At 38.0% G+C, this 12465-nt stretch overlaps 1 protein-coding gene across 9 annotated transcripts in view; it reads left to right on the top strand.

Annotated features, from left to right (window-relative positions):
• Positions 1–12465, top strand: part of LOC122976590 — a 281468-nt gene that overhangs the window by 175232 nt on the left and 93771 nt on the right. The window contains exon 4 of one of the 9 annotated variants that reach the window (XR_006400982.1): positions 9503–9609. The exons of the other annotated variants lie outside the window; for them this stretch is intronic. The gene's annotated coding sequence lies outside the window, so the exon portion shown is untranslated. The remainder of the gene's footprint in view (positions 1–9502; positions 9610–12465) is intronic. 9 annotated transcript variants of the gene reach the window in all.

The raw sequence follows: 12465 nt of genomic DNA, 5'->3' as shown, positions 1-12465 counted from the left end.
TCTTGTGTGCAATTTACTGACATCAGGGTACAGGAATTCTGGGAATTCCCAACAATATATCTTTTAGCTCTAGCAGTGAACTGTAGTATTCATTTATTTATATTTATAGAATGAATTAACTGACAAAAGTAATGGATCAATAAATGAATTAATGGTCAAATAAATAAACGAATTAAGCTGTTTACCTTCTATATCTACATATGTCTGCGTAAATAAATGACCTCATATTATGTTCAGGGACCACTGCTTTTTTTTTTTTTTTTTAAGACAAATTGCTACTTTGGCTTGCCTTTGCTCATTAGTTTGAAATTTATGCATGAGTCTTTTTTATAAATTGCGTCTCCTGGAATCATATGCAAGCCATCTCTCCAAGGCCCCGGAGTTCAAATGAAGGTCTCATGCTTAAAGAGCCAAGTTGCTTCTCCTCTGGTACCTGGTCCGGAGAGGCTGTACTTCATAAACAGCCTGGGAGTCAGCCACTGTCCTCTGATGTCCTGTCGAGGGAATGAAGCCAGACGGCAAATGAAAACACATTACGGCACATCGTCATGTCTCATGGTCCGCGATGGCTAGACTCAATGTGAAGGGAATATTTAGTTCAAAATGTATCAGCAGGTACTTTTTTCCTTCTTTTTTTTTTTTTTTCCAAGGCAGGACTGCCGTGACAGGAATTATATGTGCTTGCACTTTAGCTTCCTCTTGTGAAAAAACACATTCATGCCAAATGCAAACAGAATAAATTAGACTGTCAGTGGTTATCCGAGGTTAATCTCTCTCATTTTTAAAAAGGTCTTTGAAGTGTGTGACTTGAAAACCAAAATATGCCTGACAGAGAGACAAGGCTGTGTCCTTGTCTTTTTTATCAAGTATCTGAAATCAGCACATTTTATCATTAGTATAGTGGCACCTTCATCTATTCCATAACTATGTATAACAAAATAGTGTTGGTAGATTTTTTTTTTTTTCTTTTTAGATCTGTCCGGCTGATACTGCCAAAACTTAAATCATCACCAATGTGAAAACTATTCAGCGCTGCAGGACTGTAACCTTTTCATGACCTGGCGAAAACACTGTATTCAAACTTAACTTTGAAAATTTGGAACGTCAGCACCCAGAGTGGCTCCAGACTCAAACCAGGGGCTGGAGGGTGCAAACACTCTGCGTTCAGCTGACGGGGGGGAACTGGCTGAAGTCAGAGACTTCAATGGAAAGATCAGGCCAGCAGATAGGAGGACTGGAGGCGGTGCAAGGTGAAAGTGAGTGGGCGCTTTTCATAAACACTCAGCACAAAATAAGGGAGTCACTGAGAGGGAGAAAGGCTATTAAACCGATAAACTTGCATGGACTTCTGAAATATTAAGTAAAAAAGTATCAATGGGAACTTCATGGTTTGCTGTTTTATTGTTCAGGCTTCATTTTTGGACCTAGGTTATGTATTTAATGTATCTTTACCAAGTTTGTGGGGAAAAGTTTGGAACACACAGAGAAACACATATACACAGTACTTCTTGAGTAGTAGTAATTGTAAAACAGTTTGTTCTCATCACTCAAAATATCCTTTTTGCGCACTTATTCTTCAAGAATATATTAATTATTAATGATAAACCTACCATTTTCTCATTTTTTTAAGAACGTGGGATAAAATAGAAAACTAAAAGTTGAGAGCAGTTTCCGAATTCCTTCTTCATGGGCAACTTTCAACTTGACTTTCACCATGAGTCAATCAATGGCATAATGGTATAAAGGTCTGGTCACGCAAATAAATTCATATCATTGGAACCACTGCATGGGGCAATTATCACATAAAGTTGAGCTTTGGTGAACATTGACCTTTGAATTAGTGCCGTTAACCAATAATCAACGATACTGACAGTGCCGACCTTTGAGGAAACGGAGAGCCAGATGGTACAAAATGGAGGAAGCTATTGTAGCTTATTAGCCGCGTCGCTCCGTTCACTTTCATTTAACTTCTGTTGGAGTATAAAGAGGAATGGTTTGCAGACATTTGAGATAGTACATCTTTTGAGTAAACGTTTCCCTCTTTGATCACTCCTGATTGAGTGAAATGATGTACAATTCTGAGAACAAAATGCTAGTGGAGAATATAGGCACAGTCTGTATAAAGCTAGCGTTTCTGTCTTGTTGGGTTTGAGCTGTTAGCTTTCCAGCTACATTTTTTCAAAAACTAACCCTGTGAATAGTTACTGTCACCAAACTTCTAACACATTTCCTGAAGCACAGATACATTTTGATGTGCCACTTTTAAGACTACAAGAATGTTTCTTAATAGATTAATTACATTTTTTTAAAAAATTTTCTGTTATTTCACAGTTGCAATCACATGGAGAGCTTACAAGAAAAAAAACCCATTTGTGAATATTTGATAAAACTTACTTGTTACTCATATTTATTTCAACAAATCATTTTTGATTTTGCACCACATATTGAGATAGAAAATGCCATTCTTTTTTGTTGTGTGAACATTTGAAAAGGGAATAGGAGAAACATAGTGCCAGTTCCTCACGACTGTCTCACTGATGTCAACTGACACTGGTCTAAAACATCTTTGTAAAAAATCAATATTTGTATTCTTTTTATTTGGACAAACATATTTTTCTTCTTCTTTTTTTTTTTTTTTTAAAGTATCTGAGATTAGCAGCAGGACCGGCAAGAAAAACACAAAAGAAAACCTGTGGTTGAATCATGAGAAACTTATACATACTCACTTATCAGACAGATTATGGGCTCACCACAGTCAGAGCAGTTCATGAGGGTGAAACAATATCCACTCACTCACACACGCAAGCACACACACACACACACACTGTTGCAAGGAGAACTACTATTCTCATCACGCCTCTGCAGCTTGCTGCAGGTTTCCTGGTACAGAGGCATAATTAGACCATATTAGTGTCAGTCTCCGTGTGTGTGTGTGTGTGTTCATGTGCATTATGAGTTTACTCAGGTGCTCTTCAGTGGCTCCATCATGGTCATGGTCTTTGACTCTTACAACATCCCAGGTTTTAAATTAACCATAGTGGATTTATAGGCTAATACATTAAAATAAAAAAAGTTAAGGGTCCTTTGTTTCCCATCAGGTCCTAATATGGACGACAAGGACACCTCTGAACTGCAGACCTGGACATAAAAATGTAGTTCAATATATATTCATATATTTAAAAATCCTTTTATATGGGTTTGATTGATTTTTATCAGACACTTAAATAGCTTAAAAGTGCTCATGTAGCTTGGGAGAGGACATAAATCAAGCAGTCCACATGAAAAGTATTTAATAGCCTCTTTTTCTCAGGATGAGTCTCCTAAAGATGATCCATATATTGTTGTATTATCTTTTTTTTTGTTTGTTTGTTTTCTGTATGACTCGCTCCTGCAAAGAGGACTTTAGTACCAGCAAACCACAGTCCAGACTGGTGCCAGCTCTGTGAGATGTAGAGGATTATGTTCCCTGACAGAAAATCCCAAACATTGCCAAATAATATTTGAAGACATGTGCTTATCACACATTAGCCAGTAGTTTTCACACTGCATTAAATGCTGCAGTCCTGAAAAAATACTTCCCAGGGTTCAGATTCGATTCCTGTGTCAACTACTTCTCCGAATCAATTTGGTGCGGGCTAACAATCCAAAAATAACAAAGCTGTTTTGAGTTTAATCATTTATATAACCGGAGGGGAGACACTTGTGATCAATCTTTTTTCAAGGAGATAATGACTTGCATTATTTTCCTGATAATGTTATGCTGAGTGAACAAATGGGATTTCTTCTATCCCAACTTGTCTTTATCAAAAAGAGGTGGAAGTATTCTTCCAGCAAGGAATTGTGGACACGCTTCTCCCTAATACATATGCTCAGCGGTGATGAAATATTCTATTTGGATTTGAAATTCATATCTCATCCCCTTGCTGGGTCTCATCCTCCCCTCTTTACCAAAACCCGTGTGAATTCCGCTCATACATTTTAAGCCAAATATTCAACTCACACTAGCTGTAGTCATTGCAGGCCATGAGACGTGAAGATGTGCTGTAATGTGTTTTCATTTGGTGTCTGGTTGCCTCTCTTGACAGGATATCAGAGCTGAGTGGCTGACTCCCAGACTGTTTATGAGGATGCAGACTCTGCCTCTCAGGACAGTGTTATTTTAGAAATGAGGGCCATTCACAAGAAAATAATAATATCTTTCTGGCTTATATGCGTCGTCCGACAGCCAATGCTGGTTTGTGGGATTCACTGGCCATTTTCTGCAGAAAGAATAATAAGAAAACATAAAAAAAACCAGCTTGTAGCTTTTAGTCTCAATATGGGCTTGCAATCTGTCATAGTTGTTTGACCCTGCCACATGCTTCTGGGATTGCCCTCCTGGAATTGTAGTCCCATTTTCTTCCTGTAGTCCTTTTTAGCCTCTGTTACTGCTCTTCTTACATTGTATGCTGCTGCTTTATAATTTTCAATATTTCCAAACTGCAGCCTTAAATTGTAGACTGCAGTGTGTGTGTGTGTGTGTGTGTGTGTGTTTATAGCATCCCAGATGGTTCTGGTAATCCATGGTTTCTGGTTGTGGAATGATTTAACTGTAGTTTTGGGTACAGTTGTTTCTGTTGTTTCACAAATTAAATCCACCACAGACTCAGTGAATTCACTTTGTCACTGGTGACGTCAACCGAGGAAAAGACTATTTATTGAAGAGGAAACTGCAAACACTTATATTTACGTCTGGCATTTAAACAAGTCTCTGGTACACAATACATGTGAAAATCTGAGTATCCTGACAATCCATTTTTGACAAGTGCATTACTGTCGGAAGCACGTGTCACCAGTGTGTGCTTCTACAATATGTTGGATCCGTGTATAAGCATCTTTTTTTCAGTTATGTTGTAATGAAACGTTCAAGCATTTTACATAAGGCTATTTACGTGGCCAAATAAATACAACCTATAGAATAGGTTAAATTTAAGTGTACAGTGTGAAAAAAGCCATCAAATATTCAACACTACTATGAGCTGTAAAACTCAACCAATCAAGAAGAACCTGCTAATGGCACTTATGGTGAAATCCCATACTGGGATCATGTAATCACGCACTGGTGTTAATTTTATGGGTGATATTTGGACTGACATTTGTATCAATTTTGGCGTGACATGACTTGAAATATGTCTAGTGAGTGAAACAGAAGCAAGAAGGAGCAATAGTAGGGAGATTACCCTTGAGGAACATGCTAATTACTCAGAGAAAACGGCGTCATCTACAGACTCAGCCAGCCTCAGAGGGTTTGAATCACAGCATGATGTCAAGTGTGCCCTTTTTTTTGTCACTGGATTTTTTTAAGGGGCTTTAACCTTTTGGGAGGCTCAGTTCTCTGCAAATGGGACTTGATGACTCTGTGTAATGAGATCAAAGAGATTATGACAGTATTATGAATAAGTTATGTGCAGCAACAAGCTGTCTGTCTGTGCATGGATTTATTTCTGAGTGTGCCTGTGAGGCGACATCATTTCATAGGTAGTAAAGGTTAGGTTAGGTCATTTCCATGTGGACTGTCAAGCTCCTGACAATTACAGGTTTGAGTTATGTCGCGATTGTGTTTTGGCAGATTTCATTACATCATAAATGCGATTGATATCTGTGGATAAAACATGGACTCCAGGCTGATGACAGGTCTTCAGCAGAAAAATTACAGCATTGGTTGTTTGTTCAGTCACTTGAATTGACCCATGTTTTACATTTTCCTGACTAGCAATTTTATGGTCATTCAAATAATGACTGTCTTGAAATATTAGTGTGATTGGTTGCTCTGATGCTTCAGACCTTTGACCTTCGGCGCACACTGGGGTGTGAAGTGGCTGAGATGAGAATCCATCTCTGCTGGAAAACAGCAGTGTCTCCCATCAGGCTGACAATGAGTTGCTGGCCTGAGTGAAAAAGTTTGGGTATCTCACGTCTTGTGACTGAGGGGAAGATGTAGCATGAGATGGACAGGTGGAACGGTGTGGTGTCAGCAGTAATGCTGGCATTGTGTCGAACTGTCATGGTGAAGAGAGAGCTGAGCGTGAAGGCAAAGCTCGATTTAACCAGTCGATCTCAGTTTCCGACTCTCTCCTATGGCGATGAGCTATGGGTTGTAACCGGAAGAAAGAGATTATGGATACAAGGTGGCTGGTAAGGAGGCACCAATCCAACTTATTCTCTTCCAATGCCAGTTCTGATACTTCAAATCAGGCTCTCTCTTTCTCTTACCCCAAATTTAAAATCAGTATACCTCCCTGGAAGGAACTTATTGTAGTCATTTTATGTAAAGTAAATGAGACCAACAAAAGATGAGTCGGTGGCCCATCGTGAAGGAGTTCACACAACATTTCCAACTGTAAGTCACCGTTTCAGAAAAATCTTGACCATGACTGTCATCCAAAGGTCTCCTAAGCTGAAGACTGTAGTAATTGTAACCCAAACCATGATGCTTCCCTAACCTTGACAAAGTACTTATTTTAACCCAAACCATGATCCTTTCCTAAGCCTAATGAAGTGGTTTTTGTGCCGGGACCAACATCATATTTTGTCATTTCATTTAGTGGATTTTTGTTGCCTAAATGGATGGAGACTCAGGGCAGGCTCAGAACAAATGTCCCATTTGGCCCAGGAACACCTTGGCATCCACCTGGAGGAGCTGCAGGAAGTAGCTAGTGAGAAGAGTATCAAGGCTACGTTGCCTAGCTTGCTACCACTGCAACCCGGACTGATAACTAATTGTCCTACTTGGGTAAAGCATTTGGTAAAGACAAGAGGATTCTCTGACACCAAAGTTAAAATTAATTTTTTCCTGATGTAAAGGTAACTTTGATCCAATATGCTACAATGCAATAAAAAAGTAAACAACCATTAGAAACACTTCCCACTGCTGGAAACCGCTTCAAAGTCACAAGTGCTTAATTATCACATGCTGAGACATATTCTTACTTTGTTCTTTACAGGGGGAAAAACATCTTTTCTTAGCAACCTTTTGTCTTTCAAACACAAACAAGCAGTGTTAGAAAGGATGATGGTTTGAGGGGCTAACAAAATAAAATACAATGCATTTTTCCTGTGATGACCAGTGTTTGAAATGAAAACACATTTCACTGCTGGCTCTAAACTAGTCAGAAACCCTGAAGTTCTGGCTAATTTCTGAGGAGTAGGAGTACCATCTGGTTGCTCCGTGATAGTTTTAGAAATACTTCCATTTATGTGAACTTAGTAAAAATGCCTAGGTAGCAGCTCAAATAATAACAAAGCAGTAACATACATTTAGAATTGTGATTTATGCTGACTATATAATGTGGTTGTCATCATGACTGCCTTTGAAACGTTGCGACATAGTTTGCTTCATATTTAAATCACATTTTATAGACAAATATACAAAAACCATTTGTATACCATGATAGAAATGTTGATTGCTGCCAATACTCACTTTAATACAACATGAAGCACTCTGATCATTGCTTTTTATGGTAAAAAATGTGTAGAAAGAGGCTGCTCAGGCTAATGGTGTGTCTGATTCACACACCGAGGCAGGTCGATCCAAGGGCCTTCATTTTCCTGCAAGGGCTATTCAGCTGGGGATATAAATGTCCTTGTGATGGTGTTAAAGCAGGAGATTGCAGCCACCAGCAAAGCATGCAAAACTCACTGACTGATGTCACACACCACTTCTTTTTTTTTTTTTTTTTTTTTTAACAGGTTTTATTTTCCTGCTCTAAACTAATCCACAAATGTTAATAGTTTTGACAGAATTGCTTACAAAGCCCCAGCAGCAACGCAGAGCTTTAGTGCTGACAGGGAGAGAAACTTTAAAAGCTGCTCTCATGCCTCTCACGAACATCACACATGTCAAACTTGCATTTTTATTCACCCCTTGTACAACAGTACCGGATAAACGAGATCTATAGCCGCTTCCAAAAATACATCTTGTCAAGATGAATTGCTTAAAGGCCCAGCACAGAGGAAAGATTAGTCCCTCCAGGATTTTGCAGGTTTTTTTGTGATTATTGCAGCCAAAAATGCTTGATTTTGCAGCAACATTTCTCAAAAAATTGTGATACAGTTTACAACGTTTTATGTGCTTTTATTGTGGTTAAATTGCGGGAATTGGGAAAAATTGCAAGCAAAGGAAAATAAGGGTTTTTTGGTTTTTTTTTTACCGACTACCAATGAGGAGTCATATGTAATCGTGTCCTGTGCGCTACAATGATGTAAGTCACCACGATACAAAATGTGACATTTAGTGCGAATCATAAGCGATCTGTTGAAGTTGCAGTAATTCAGCAAAATTGCAAGCTCTCACATTAATAATTGCAATTGCAAAATTTCCTGGAGGGACTGTTTAATGTGAAGAAATTGCGGGAATTTTGCGAAATTGCAAGCCCCTGCAAATATTGCAGAGATTGGTCAAATTCGCAGTAATTATTGCAATAGCAAGATAGTGATTACCTGGAGGGACTAAGATGTATGTTACAATATTGATCATGATTTCCAACAGTGAATTCAAGATTCACTATTTCATCATTTAAAAGACTAATTACCAGCTGGCAACAGTTCTCAAGCAGACTAGTGCAACTATCCTGTTAAAAAGCATGACAGACACACAACCATTGTTATACCCTCAGTTTAAAAATCATTTATTAATGATTGCCCCCACATTCTGCACTTTGAGTGTAATTTTGACTTTGATTGGCATAGTGTTTAAGTGTTCTTTAGATTTCATAGAGTGCTGCTCTGTTAATCAAAAGCTTTAAAATGAGGTTTGGATTATTTTTAGGGGTACTTAAAGTGCTTGAGTGATGATGCTGAAAATTTCACAAAGACAGAAAATAACATGCTCTATCAGTGTGGAGCAGACTTTGTTAGCACATTTGGTCTATGCAATCGTCATATTATATTTTGTTGTGCTCCATATTAAGAAAATACAAATTCTGCAGACATGGATCCTGACGTGTAACTGTCATGCTTGGGGCAATAAGCACTGCTTGCTTAAAATTAAATAAGCCTTAGAATTTCAATATCTTCTATGAAGATGAGCTCTGAGTCCTAAACCTTTATTTGCGAGAGACTCTTCAAAATTGTCCTAAGAGGGGGGCATTTTTGACCAACCTACCTTGCTCGTCACATTCATAAAATGAAGTTATAACAAACACATTAGACTTAGTAAAGTGCTTCATGATTTGCTGTCAGTCTCTGAAATTTGATTTCTCCATGTGGGTCCTTGTAGCACTGATGATGCAGGATGATAGTCACCAAAACTGTCCAGTCAGTGAGTTACCAATCCATACTGTATGATGTCTGCCTGTGTTAACACAAACCAAACCAAAACTAAAGGGCAACTTTTTTTTTTTTTTTTTCTTGGTTCAGACCAGATATATGGAGCCCCAGAAGGGACATGGAGGTAAAAAAAAAATCAATGGTTGGAAAAAAAAAACAAACAAAACATGTAACATTTAGGTCATTTATTTTCTAGTTGCTCAGCCATTTGGGAATCAGCAAAAAAGAAGAGTAGTGGAAGAGGATTTGGAACATTTCCTGCAGTCAAGAGGTCCCAAAAGAGGACATGATGCCCATGACAAGGTGGGCAGAAGATTCATTCAGTAACGTAATAAGTTAACATAACACAGAGCCTGGGATAATGACTAATTTAGTGAAAAATGGAACGAGCGTAGCTAATGTTAACGCTCATTGCTTCCCTGCTCTAAGTTATGCCAGTCTAACAACCATACGTCATTAGGGTTATAGATGTTGTAAAATTTGTTTCTATGTGTCTTTTATCTCTGTCAAAAGTGGTTACCATGCTTACTTTGGATGTCATGGCAAGAAAAACATACTGGCTAAATGAACAAGCTTGCATAAACTAGAATTTAGCAAAGCAACTCTTACCAGTGATTGTACTTTAATGTGAGCAGTGAGCAGAAGCCTTAATAACACAACTCGATCTCTGCAGATTATTTTATTAATGGCCTAACGTTAGCCAGGCCTAAACAAGACCAAAATAACTTTGCAGGCAGGTGGATCAGCCAACAGATCACTGATAAAGCAGTGTCTTTTCCTGAAGCATTAATATGAACACTTCTCTGCAGCAGAATTAATAGGTGCTGTCACTTGCAGGACTGCTCATTTAATATTAAACTGGAAACTGTACCTAATTAATTAAAAATAAAACAAACTAGATTTTTGCAGAATAGAAATGGATATAATGGACTTTGTTTGGAGAGGGCTAGCTTTCTATCTGGTGTCTGTATGTACAATCTCAGTGTAGCTATATTTTTTGTGTGTGTGTGTCTACCAAAGTAAGCATTTCAAGTATTTCTTCTAATATTTTATGTTTTCAGGTTGACAAGGCAGTGCTATCCATCATGACTGATGAACAAATGGCAAAATATATCACTTCATACTGTGACCGAGTAGCTGTCCTCTGCTGTCAACAAACAAAGTGCAGCACCGATAAATATAACTCTTATGCAGGAATTAAGAGATACAATAGGAACACAGAAAATGAGATCAAAGACAAAAGGAACACTGTGTGCTACATCAGGTGTGTTCCAAAAGCAAGGTGAAGGGATGGCAAGACAGATAAATAATGCAGGAGAAAAGACTTCCTGGAAGATTGAAATCGGATGGCTTCATTTTAGCAGTAATGAATATCATCAAGTGAGGACCAAAAATGGTGGAGGAACAAGACATGCAACATTGGAAAAAAACGACAGCTGTTGTTCAGATTTTGGAAATAGGAAAGGAACTATTTTTCCCAGATGGGCACTGAACAAAAGGGCAAGCTGTGCTTTTAAAAGAAACCAGAATACTTTAGATGACACTGTTGGCAAACTTTATGACCACACCAAACTGAAGTTGCTTAGATTTTATATTTGCACAAAAGAAGAAGCACCTTCAACAGATCAGTCATCATCTGAAGTGAATGTGTTCCTTATCTGAGGATTTATCTTTTAGCATCACTGAGAGAGAACAGATTCACGGTTGACTAAACATGGATCTCACATTGATGCAGATGATTCGATTACACATCTAGTGGAGCATGGACATTCATCTGACAGTGACATTAGCAAACAGGTTTGTGGCAGTTGGAGAAATATTTGTAATAAATAAAGTAATGATAACGACAGGGACAGATGGAAAGAGATGGTGCTTGAAAATTAAACATCATGTAATAACTCAATTAAAAGATGATGCACATGTATTTCATTAAAGAGAGTGGTGCCATTGTGCACCATCAGTTACCCCAGTGTGTGTCAGAAACTTTCTGACATATACCTGCACCTTTTCCAGGACTTTGTTATTAACATGTGTGATCAGATCCATTTTTCATTGCAACTTAATATATCTTTTTATTTATTTTTCGACATGTTTTTTTTTAAAACACACAGACAAAAAATGGCGTATAAACATTATGTACATAGCAAAAAAAGTAATTACAAGCTTCCATCCAAACTTCATAGAGTAGAGGATGTCTTCCAACGAAATAATATCAGTCGTCTAGCCAATAGGGTCAGGAAGGCCATAAGGACTGCTTAAATTTTTGGCAGGACCACTGTATCTGGTATTACCCCAAAGAGTGCTGTTTATACAACTGGGTCAAAGGGCACCTGAAGTACCACGGACAGCATTTCAAACATATTGGACCAATAGTTATGAAGAGAAGGGCAAGACCAAAACATAAGAATCAGTGAGGCCAGAGCCTATCGACACCCATCACAGACAGAGTTAATATCAGGATAAATATGAGAAAGTCTGAGTGTGATGTATGACTTTACATTGGATTAGACCATGTTTAACACATATAGATGAAGAGTGAACCTGGAGAAGAATATCATCCCATAGATCATTAATTTCCCATGATATTTTGACTCTGAAGAGAGAACATTCTCTTATATCCACATGAGATGATACCTTTTGATGTAGGGGGTGGTAATAAAAAAAGCATCAATGGAGGGGCTTATAGGCTGAAAGGGAAATTGGGAGCTTGTGTCCTGGACAAAGTCAGAAACCTGTAGATATCTAAAGAAAAATGACTTTTTGGGATACTAAATTTAGCTGAAATCTGTTGGAAGGATGCAAAGATGCCCTCAATAAACAAATCATTAAACAACTTCATGCCAAGATTAGACAACATGGAAAAAGCTCCATCTGCTAGAGAGGGAAAGAAAGCGTGATTATATTTTTAATGTTCTCTCATTTTTGGATTACTATATTTGTACAAGGCTTACTGGTTTGTATTCATTAACATATTGGTTGAGTGTGGTATACACCTTTTTTTTCCTCACCAGTAAGAAACATTTTATTAATGAAAAATATCAATATCATGTACTGTATTTTTATGTTTGCTGCCAATCTATCATAGAGATTCTGAGGGAAGATGTAAGAAAATCTAGGCTTTAGAGGAGCTTTTTTTGAGCCATATGTATTTTTGCACAC

This window comes from Thunnus albacares, chromosome 24 (assembly GCF_914725855.1).
Source record: "Thunnus albacares chromosome 24, fThuAlb1.1, whole genome shotgun sequence".
NCBI classification, from domain to species: domain Eukaryota; kingdom Metazoa; phylum Chordata; class Actinopteri; order Scombriformes; family Scombridae; genus Thunnus; species Thunnus albacares.
This window is presented reverse-complemented; position numbering and strand designations above follow the sequence as displayed.